The following is a 12,147-nucleotide window of genomic DNA, read 5'->3' on the forward strand; positions in this document are numbered from 1 at the left end:
AATAATAATACCCTATTGGGGGGTTGTTCATGCCCTCATCCACTCCCTCTTTGGATACTGGATTCTCTTCACTCTTAAAACTTACCTTTTAGGGCTTTCCCATGCACATTTTTTAAAACTTCTAAAATATCTTAGCATATGTGTTAACAGCAGTAAGGTGCCTAGTTGGCCTCAAATGGAAGACAGTGGAGCCACCCTCCTTGGTTGAACTTCATAAGATGATCTGTGATGTAAAGAGGGTAGAATATATTACCTCCTCTCTGAATAACACCTTAGATTACCACTATCGGGTCTGGGAACTGTGGGAATTTCTAGAAACCCCCCTTAACTGACCCATTCTCTACGGACTTGGAAACGTGCTTAACGTGGGCTACGTGATTACAGTCACTTGCAGACTTGGTTGAGAGTCACCTCATGTGGGAGCCTCACTCCCTCTTCTCTTCCTCTTTTCCTGTTCTCTTTTTCTCCATTCTTTTCTTTAGAACTTGTACACGGCCCACTGGTAGATAAATTAGTATCTAGTGTATATCAATTGCTGAATCTTTGAGGATGCTCTTTACCCTACCATCAGTGATTCGATATGTCGCATTAGCTAATCTTTGTTTATATGCCACAGCACTGTGTTATGTTACTTTTTGGTTATGAATGCCTTGGAATGTTTGTACAAATTTTTTATAGATACCTTACTCACTGTGTAAAATTCAATAAAAATTGTCAGGTTTAAAAATATTGTATATATATATATATATATATATCTATATATATATAAGATATGGATGCATTAAGTATATAGATACCAAACATTTGGGGCCTTAAAGCTGCATGTGCATTTGAAACAGCAAGATATTTTTGTACTCTTTCAAAGCCTTTACAGGTCATCAGTTTAGAGTTTAACCATGAAGGATGGCTCCAGAATTATTGCTCATATTCCAGCTTGCACTGTGAAACATATGTGTAGCGTTTTTGTGTGTTTTATACATAGGAGGACCTGACACATGTTTGTATGTGTATATGGGAGCAGGGGGCTTTGAATCATTTTTTTTGTTATTTATTTTGTGTTATTTAAATTTTTTAACTTGCCTTCACTGTCATTACATAGAAGGTTAATAGCTGATAGAATAATTAAAATGACAGGACCTCTTTAAGGAGATACCAGGGGTCTATTTGATCCCTAATGTCACCTCTGGACCCTGCTGAAGCTAATAAAGCACAGATTGGGAGGAATTCAATAGCAACTCTTAGCCCCTGTACACACGATCAGAGATTTCGACAACCAAATCCGTTGGATTTTCTCAGTCGGATTTTGTCCTTCGGATCTTGTCCGAAACTGTTGCATACACACGGTTGGACTAAGCTGTCGAAAAATCCGATCTTTCAGAACGTGCTGACGTAATTTCTTTACGGTGGGACTACATTCAGGCTAGTAGCCAATAGCTTTGATGTAGGAATTTGATCTGAGCATACGTGGCACTTGGTCCGATCAAAATTCGCTACACATGATTGGAGTATGTCCGACTGGCCCAGTTGGTCGGGAAATATTTCCAACATGTTGGAAAATTGGGTCTGACGGATATTCCGACGGAATCAGTCCGATGCATACCACACACAGTCGGATTATCCGACGACACGGTCCGATAGGACACATTCCGTCAGAATCTCCGACCGTGTGTAAAAGGGCATACAGTTAAGTCAAATCCAACTATGAAACACTTATGGGTGAGCAGAGCCTAATGCCATTTTCTGTCAACAGAAAGGTGGACCTGATGGGGAACTGTGCACATATTCCCCAGCACACCAAGGATCTTCAAATGCAGTCCAAAGCTTTTATTGCAGAGAGATCACATCTCAAAACAACAAGTGAAACGTTTTGGAGCTGCACAGGACCCCCACTGCATTTGAAGATCCATGGTGTGCTGGTAAATATGTGCATTGATATATGATATCGGCGGCACAGTGGTGTAGTGGTTAGCACTCTCGCCTAGCAGTAAAATGGGTCACTGGTTCGAATCCCAACCATGACACTACCTGCCTGGAGTTTGTATGTTCTCCATGTGCCTGCGTGGGTTTCCTCCATGTACTCGGGTTTCCTCCATGTACTCGGGTTTCCTCCCACACTCCAAAGACATGCAGGTAGGTTAATTGGCTTCTGTCCAAAATTGGCCCTAGTATATGAATGGGGAACTTGGATTGTTGGGACTGATGTGAGTGTGCAATGTACAGGTAACTCAGGTTGAACTGGATGGACTGGTGTCTTTATTCAACCCTACTAACTATGTAATTATGTAACTATGTATATCCAGTGTCCAGCTGGCAGTCACAACACCACTCGCTACAGAAGAGCTACATGATCCAGGATTGTGTGCAATGGGAATATAGACAGGAGTGATGGGGAACTAGTCCTTCAATTCCCCATCAGATTCTACCTACCCCTACTACAAAACTCCTTTGTCATGTGCCAGAGAAAGGATTTCCTCATGTGGACATTCTTATGTCAGTGCTAGGCACCCTCAGACTCTTATCTCTGACAGGTACATAAATCAAGTGTAAGTGCCAACAATTTCAGTGCTGCGACTCAATAGAATTCTAAAGGGCGTCTATGAAACCCTTTATTAATTTCCAATAGTAATCAGAAGCTAGCTCTGTTCCTAGCACATACAAAAAAATCACAAACAGTCTATGAAGTTTCTGAATGATAAAACCAGATATTTCTACCAAATATCACATCCAAAAATAACATAAAAAATAAAGAAAACTGTTTTTCTCATTACTTATTTATTGCCAAATTGTGTATTTTGCCATTGGTATTCCTTTGACTGTAATATTATTTTTTGTTTAACAGGGTTCTTTAAAATCATACAGATTCTGGAATATAATGAACAAAGTACTTGAACATTAGGTAGTTTAATACAACCCATGAAATTCATTTTTTTGCAAACTGTGAAAGGTTGTGCATTTTAAACCTGTCTAGATAATTTTACCATTTTCGCAGGTGCTACTAATCATTTAAATGTAAATTCTTGATTCCATTCTGTGAATATGATTTCCTGTCAGTATCCCCAGATTACAAGGTCTCTCAATCATGGAAAACACTAAATTGTTGCAGGGTATTATGTAAAGCCCATAGCGCACAGATGTCTAAGAAGTTGTGCATGCTGCCATGATATCAGTTCCACACTTTGTTCTTTCAAAATATTTAATAAACCACATTGTTAAAAAAGGAAAAGTGAAGTTTAACGATTAGCTCAAACCCTGGAGTACTGCAGTTAAATATGAAGAGTTCAAGCAAATGCATATAATGTCACCTCCTGTGATCTCTGTGGTTAGCTTGATCTGTAGTAAAGGCAAAGCAAAAATTAAGGTGCTATTACATTGACAATTTCACGGATAAAATATTATGCACTACTGAGTTGAACAATAAAAGTGAAATTATTAAAGCAAACTTTAAAAAAACAACAAAAAAAAAAAACAACTGTATTTTAGCTCTGAACCTTTGTGAAAGGGAATGGCTAGTAAGGTGCATTATTCCAAAGGAGGGGGTTCTGTTTTTTAATTGCATTTTCTCATGGTGTCTATTTCGGTGGGCGCTTTAAAAATATGACTCTTGTGCACCATTATCCCCCAATAAGGCAAACGCATGTGCCTTGGAGTACATTTGCATGTTGTGTTGTGTTTAATGTGTGTTGTGTTGCCCTGTAATACTTTTTTAACTTCAGTAAAAAAAATAGAAAATTGTATACTCACCTTTCCGTAATTTTCCTTTCCTGACGCATCTTCATGGCAGCACACACTTTGTTGTGACTCCGCCCCCACAACCTGACAGGATTGGATTAATTATAAATTTGAAGGGGAGACCCCCTGCTGCATTCTCTGTAAATACCATCACAAAAGAAACAGGGAGGGCAACTGTGTGCTGCCATGAAGATGCGTCAGGAAAGGAAAATTACGGAAAGGTGAGTATACAATTTTCCATTTTCCTGACGCCTTCATGGCAGCACACACTGGGAAATAACTCGCCAGTTGGGTGGGTGCAAGTAAAATAATATTTATTCCTTATAATGCTGAAGAATTGGCTTGAATGACGGATCTGCCGAAGTCGGCCATGGATAAATGAGCAGAATCCACCTTGTAGTGGGAAATAAAGGTATTCCTGGAGGACCATGTTGCTGCCCTGCATATTGTCTCTGGTGAGACCCTACAATACGCTGCCCAAGAGGTAGCCACTGCCCTAGTTGAATGAGCCCTGATGTCTTCAGGAATCGCCATTCAGTCCAACCTGTCAGGTGAGGATAAAAAAGAGAATGCAGCAGGGGGTCTCCCCTTCAAATTTATAGTTAATCCAATCCTGTCAGGTTGTGGGGGAGGAGTCACAATCCAGTGTGTGCTGCCATGAAGGCGTCAGGAAAACTTTTTAAAGCAAATATCTACAGAATGATTTGAGTCTTGTGTTTATGTGTGTTGCTGCATGTTACATCGCATTAATCTTAAAAAAAGTAGGGTCTGTTGTTTTTTTGTATTTTTACAGCACAAGTTAAAATGCACTAGAGTGAACATCCCCTATTGTAATCTATTGCTTTTACAATGTATATCTGCTGGCATGTCAGTGCATCTTTTGTGAATGGACCCTACGTGCAACTTACCTGTACATAGTTCATTTTGAATTAAGATTCCTTAAAAGTGAATTAAATCTCTGCATGATCCACGAACACTACAGTTGTGTTGTTACAATCCTCTTTATTCTGGAATGCAGAACTAACTTTATTAATTTTCTTATTGTTTTGGCCACCCAAAAAAAAGTTAAATCACTACAAATTTATACCTTAAACCTACAGACCACAATGCATACCTACATCATTTATATTTTTAACCTGAGTGCCTTAAAACAGTATTAAACACAAACCAGAAAATTGAATATATTGCAGCTTACCAATCATTAAAAGTAATGGCTGTATGAATTTTATTTTCTTTAACTTTTTTCCCTTAATTTTTACCTGGTGATCTGGCCAGTAACACACCTTCTGTATTAGTGAGGCGCTATTCTGAATGAATGAGCCCAGGGAGACACAGCAGACAGCAGCATTGTCAGTCTGGGGGGAGTGTTAAAGGTATTACCAGATTTAGTTACACTAATGCCCCGTACACACGAGCGGACTTAAGTCCGACAGACTTCCAAAGGAGTTCCGTCGGAGTTCTGCTGGAATTCCGACGGAGTTCTGACAGACTTTTCGGCCGAACGGACTTGGCCACACACAATCACACTAAACTCCGACGGATTCGAACGTGATGACGTACGACCCGACTCGAATAAGGAAGTTCATAGCCAGTAGCCAATAGCTGCCCTAGCGTCGGTTTTAGTCCGTCGGAGTAGCATACACACGAGCGGAGTTTTCAAAGGGGACCGGGTCCGGCGGAGTTCCTTCGGGAAAATTTGAAGCATGTTCCATATTCTAAAGTCCGTCAGACTTTGGTGAATCAAAAGTCCGTTGCAGCCCACACACGATTGGATAGTCTGACGGACTCGGTCCTTCGGACTTTGGATGTTGAAAAGTCCGCTCGTGTGTACACGGCATAACAATTGTAAGCCAAACGCCAGCTCACACTTTATAATCAGTTAGAGCAAACAGTTTTTTTTCCCTTTTGGGATAAAGGTTTTACTGTATATGGTTTGTCTCATCCATGTAAATGGATATATTCTGTTGGAGAGCTTGTGTTTTTTAAAAAAAAACAGACATGCTTTCTGAATCACCAGATGAAAATAGAAGAAAGAAAGTCTAAAGAGGATGAAAAATGAATGCAGCCGTCACTAAGAATTGATAAGCTGCAATATAACCACTTAAGCCCCGGACCAATTTGTAGCCAAAGAACCAGGTGATTCGGCACTGCGTCGCTTTAACTGACAATTGCGCGGTCCTGCAACGTGGCTCCCAAACAAAATTGGCGTTCCTTTTTTTCCCATAAATAGAGCTTTCTTTTTGTGGTATTTGATCACCTCTGCAGTTTTTTATTTTTTGCGCTATAAACAAAAATAGAGCGACAATTTTGAAAAAAATGCAATATTTTTTACTATTTGCTATAATAGATATCCCCAAAAAATATATTAAAAAAACATTTTTTTCCTCAGTTTAGGCCGATATGTATTCTTCTACATATTTTTGGTAAAAAAAAAAAAAAAATTGCAATTAGCGATTACTGTTTGGTTCACGCAAAAGTTATAGCGTTTACAAAATAGGGGATATTTTATAGCATTTCTATTACATTACATTATATTTATTACACTACATTATGGCAGACACATCGGAAAATTTTGACACATTTTTGGGACTATTTAAATGCACTGATTCCTGTGTAAATGACACTGGCAGTGAAGGAGTTAACCACTAGGGGGTAGGGAGGGGTTACGTGTGTGTATGTGTTTATTTTTTTAACTGTAGGGGGGCGTGGCTTGGCGTCTAACGTCTTTCCCTATAACAAGGAACAGACGATCAGTGACAGGCTCAGTAGGAAGCACAAGGAGAGGTTTGTTTACACAGACCTCTCCTCGTTCTTCAGCTCTGTGACCCGATCGTGGGACCCCAGCGGCGATCGGGTCTGCGGGTCCCGCGGCCACGGTCATGCTCAGTACCAGGTCGGCGGTGCGCTCGTGACCCGCGGCTGGGTACTTAAAGAGCAATGTACCTGTACGTGCTTGTGCCCAGCCGTGCCATTCTACTGATGTATATGTGCAGGAGGTGGTCCTTAAGCGGTTAATAAATGTTTGATTTTGGGTTTAATACTGCTTTAAGAAAAAGTTCCTCCACTGCCAGTATATTGGAGGCAGGTGTATTTCTTTTATCTCAAAAATTATGTTGGAGGTTTTTGCCAAATGTCCTTGACTGCGGCATGAACTTGAGTAACCTCTCAATAGAGCTTTTTGACGTGGTAGGACTTTCCTCTCAAAACTTAACAAAAAGCAGCCATCTAAAATAATTTACTATAGACTTGACATTTTCTAAGTAGACACAATGGATCCAATGGATCATTAGATCCATTATTAGATCCCCCTCCCCCCGCTGCTTCCTCACAGGAGGCGTCCGATGTGTTCCTATGCCAATTACAGCAAACTAAGCAAAAATGGCCAGTGGCCCCATTTAGCTGCCATTGAACTCTATTTCTGAAATCGCTGTGCCTTCTCTGTGACTTCTCCTACTGTGTGCCAGCTTCTACAACCAAAATCTGGTCAGCATGTCTGTCCCATGCTGGAGCAGATTCTGTGACACTGATCTACATAGGATTTCACCCTAAGGCCGCGTACACACGGGCGGATTGTCTGCCCAACTAAGTTCGTCAGACAATCCGACAGACAGTCCGTTCAACTTTTAAATGAACGGACTTGACCACACACGATGAACAGACAGTCCGCTAAAAGCTTGCGCGATGACGTGTACAGCACGTATGACGGGACTAGAAATACGACGTCCAATACACTGCAATGCAACCTTCGGCGTGTAAATCCTTTCTGAGCATGCGCCATACTTAGTCCGTCCAACTTGCCTACACACGAGCGGACTGTCCGCTGAAACCAAGTTTGGACGGACAAAATTACGGAAATTCCGAAAGACTTAGTCCATCAGACTGTCCGCTGAAAAAGTCCGCTGAAGCCCACACACGAGCGGATTGTCCGCTGAAACTAAGTTGGGCAGACAATCCGCCCGTGTGTACGCGGCCTAAGGCTTCTGAACTGTGAGTAACTTCAGTAACAACAGAGATTATTTAGGCATGTTACATGAAAGATATATACACTTCTGTAACCATTCTATCATTTTATTAATCAAAAATAACAAAATGTTGTTCAAAATGTTGTTCAATGAATATATATGTCAGACAAAAAAGATGACCCCTGGAATATAGTCCTAAGAATAGCATGGTGAATGGAGGAAGATGTTTCCCTTTATTCTGGGTGCAAGGAGGGTAATTTAGTAAAACTGGTACAGACAGATCCTGGAGCAGTTGCACATAGTAGCTGCTCCAGCATTCATCTTAAACTTGTTCAGTTTAGCTGATTGTTTGCCATGTACAGTTGCCCCATATTCTGGCTGCTCCAGTTTCGATAAGTTTTGATTAAAAGACGGCCCTTGAACCACTGATACTCAGCATCCCCTTGTGCCCCTGCTGTTATATTCCCTTCCTTTACTTTGCCATTGATTTTAGCCTCAGGCAGAAAAATGGTAGGTCTGGTGTACAGGTGTATGTGGCACTAATATTTGGGTTATGGTCCCTTTAAGGGAAATGTGTGTGTACTCAGAGGTCTCACCCGTGATGTGTGAGGGATTCCAGGGTAGTGAAGTAAAGGAGAGAACTGACTTGCAGTTCTCTCAGTATTAGTATTGTCTGCAGGATTTCTCCAGAGCCTCTCCCATCCTCTGGAACTCACTACCTCCACTGGTCCGGCTATCCTCTACTCTCACAACCTTCAGGTGATCCCTGAAAACTCATCTCTTCGGGGGAAGCCTACCATGTCTCCATCTAATCTCCTACCAATTCCATCAGCTCATTCCGCACAGTTACAACCTTTTGTAGCACCTGCCCCACCCTATTAGATTGTAAGCTCTTCTGAGGGCCCTTTTATCCTCTTGTATTTTATTGTATTGTAACTGTATTGTCTCCTTTTATATTGTAAAGCGCTAAGTAAACTGTTGCCGCTATATAAATCCTGTATAATAATAATAATAATTAGTAGAGACTTACTTATTTGGGAACCCAGAATTTTGGAGGTCTGGCTTGACAAACCTCCAACATTATGGAGATCCAGAGGTGTTGTATTTTTCATATTTTCAACAAAAAATTACATTTTGCACTGTACTTAGTACTACGACAACCATCTTTAGTCACTTCTTTTGTGATCATTTGTTTAATCAGTTGTTACAGGTTATGGGATGCCATCTTATATTGCGGACAAGTCAGTGAAGTTATAGTAGCTTAAAAAAAGACTCCTAGGTGTTTTAATATTTTTTAATGAATTGATTTATGGGCCTTGGGCCCTTTCTACTGGATAAGACCCCTTGACCGCATGACCTACATTAACCACAGATATTGATATGGATGAGATAAAGGCATCATTCCAGAGGGGTTTTTCCCAGAATCCCCAAGATTATAAAATTAAGTAGTGATTTAATCACAAGGGTCTGTTATAAATCATCTTAATAGGAAGAGGAATATTACCTCTCTGAAATCCTATATAGAAGTGGGTATTGTATTTAGAGATAACGTTTTTCAGTACAACATTACATAATGAAAGTTTTTAGAATAATGGAAAAAGCAATGTAACAAACATGGCTTAGGTGGGAAGAAACTGTGAGATGTTGCAAGAAGTCAACCTAAAAAAAACATTTAGGAAAAAGAATCAGCTGCCTTTGAGAAATTAGAGAACCTTAGATAAGAGTGATATAGAGGTCCACACTAAGGACCCATTCACACCAAAATTCAGTGTGGGAAAGATGCATTCAATGCCACACTCAGGTGAATTCCCACACTCAGGTGAATGTGTTGTCCTTGTGATTGTCATACAAATGCCAATAAATTGTTAATTGTACCCCAAATGCTTCTCAAGAATACAGTGCGATGGCAACCACCGAAGTGTTCTGAAAAAGTAGTGCTTGTACTCCTTTTTTTGTGTTGTAGTGCATTCTGCAACCCCTTCAAATGAGGGCTCTCAAAAACCGTACCCCATCCATTCTGGTATGAACTGGCTGTAAATCAGTAAATTATTTTTAGAACCTTCTCTAGAAAAGTAGAGTGTAATAAGGAGGCAATAATAAGAAAGAAAACAAGAAAAGGAGTTAGAAAAAGCACAGAATGACCAAGAGAAACAACAGAAGAACAAAATGAGGAATAAAAGGAATCAATCAAAATGCAAGAAAACAAAATCCAAACCCCACTGGAGAGTCAAATGGGGAGCGGAGTGGTAATAATGTTGATATTTTATCTGAATAAATGTGCATATGATCACTGATTGAGAATTATACTTTTCCTCTGTGCAAATTATGGATGAATTTAGAACCTACACAGACCTACAGTTATTCTTTAGGAACGTGTATATACAATACTTATACCCAAAGGAAGAGGATAATTCAGGGTATTCATTGTAATTGTTCATGAAAAGAGAGATAAATACAAAAGAAAAACATATGTTTTAAAGAATTAGGAAGTCCTCCCTAGAACTAAAGGAATACATCTATGTGGGTCTTGCCAGATCTGCCTCTACAGTATGTGTACAATACAAGGTAATTCTATAACTCAGGCAGGCCAAAGAAATGGATGAATGTATTTAAAAATGCTATACACCAAGATCTACATATCTATGTAAAAGTTCTATACAGGGAAAACTAAGGACCAGTGGAGATTTGCCATCCATTAAAAATGGCCTCATTCATTTGAAAGTGTGATGTATAACACTGCTTAATAGTAGGCAATAGATTCAATAGCTGCAGGCTGTTGATAGTGAAATATATAGAGGTTGCCGGCTTGGGCACCAATACATGTGAGTGAGATATATATTTCTCCTTTGCTGATGCTTTATGGAATAATCGGGTTGCACTATGAACTTGGCAACATTTGAATATAATTTGAAAAAAACAGGCAACAGATACTGAACACTGCCTACATCTATCCATCTGCTGTTGGATGAAAAATTGTGTATTTTATATTTCTGTTACAACTTTTGGGTTTGCAATGAAAATATTTATAGTGAAACTTCATCCGAAAATATTTGATAGTTATATAATTAAAAATAATCTGAACTAACTGACAGTTAAAAATAGACAAATTTATTTGGTTTTGGTTTTAGATATGCTTCATACTGTATATATTGATATGACCAGTTAATCGATAATTTGATTTGTGTAAAGTAATCAAATTGAATAAGAATACTAAACTTAGACCCTTTGTTCAATTAAACTTGTGAGCTTTTTATTGATTTCAGCACTGGCAAGTTGATCATCTATAGCAGATATTTATGAATAGTTTCTGATATATTAGATGAATGACTGCTTGTGTGTCAGACAACCAGTATTAACACTAATAAATTAAGGGTTCATGCACCAGTTTTTTTGACAGAAAAAAAGACTCATATAGAGCATTTTTGTACAGGCATTTAGAAAGCGTTACGTGTTTTTTTCTGCCAGAAAAATTCTCTTAAAAATGCAAAACAGTTGTTTTTTTCTGTCTCAAAATCTCTTGTAGTTGGCTGTCTCATTGAAAACAATAATTAAACAAAATAGTGCTGTGCTGTCCAATATCCTACCATATATACCATATATGCTTATGACTGTGAACCATGCACTTGTAACTTGTCTCCAGGTGATATAGACAAACAACCAACAACCCCTATCCGCTCCCAATAAAATATAAATATAATATATATATATATATATATATATATAATATGTATATATATTTCCTGGACCTCCCCATGTCAGCCTACTATGGGTCAGCTCCGCCCCCTCTGACCCCTCCAGGACAACCTTTTTCCTAGCCCATAAAGGGCGGCTGTCTGCCCACACCAGTGTTCTTTTTTCATCCTCGCTCCGGATGCCTTTTAAAGTTTATTTATTTATTTTTATTTTGTTTTTATCTATTTTTTTCTCCATCCATCATTATCCATCCTGTTCAGGTTCAGCCTCTCCCGTATCGGAAGACCCCCCATAGAGGCAGTAAATCTCCTGAGGAGTGTGTGTTCCCCTGGTGCTGGGATAATAAGGTGCAGTATAAATGACTGTGTATTACTGGCAAAGGTCACTGGCAGTATAAATGACTGTATATACCTTCGTTAGGCAGGTGCTGGCACTCTCTCCTTCCATGTTTTTGTGTGTTCAGGCAGTGATTTGGCTCGCTGGTACTTGTAGTTCACCACCTCCACATGTATTCCTTTCAGGAAGCTCAGAGTTGAGCAGGTGAGGTCAGAGGTAGCTTCCTCTTGGATTGCCTAGAAAACACCAGAATGCTCACTGCTGATTTGCAGCAGGCTCTGTACTCTAGGGCTAATCTCAGTCTCCAGCTGATCAATCTGCTACTCTGCTCTGGTAAGACTCCTACCAGGACTCTTATTTCTTACTGCTGTGTTACTTGTCTGTCAGAGTGTTTTTATTATCCTGTGCCTTTATAGATCTGGGGAGT

The sequence above is a fragment of the Lithobates pipiens genome, unplaced genomic scaffold (assembly GCF_037356315.1).
Source record: "Lithobates pipiens isolate NorthernLeopardFrog02 unplaced genomic scaffold, aLitPip1_a1.2 Scaffold_13, whole genome shotgun sequence".
Lineage (NCBI taxonomy): Eukaryota > Metazoa > Chordata > Amphibia > Anura > Ranidae > Lithobates > Lithobates pipiens.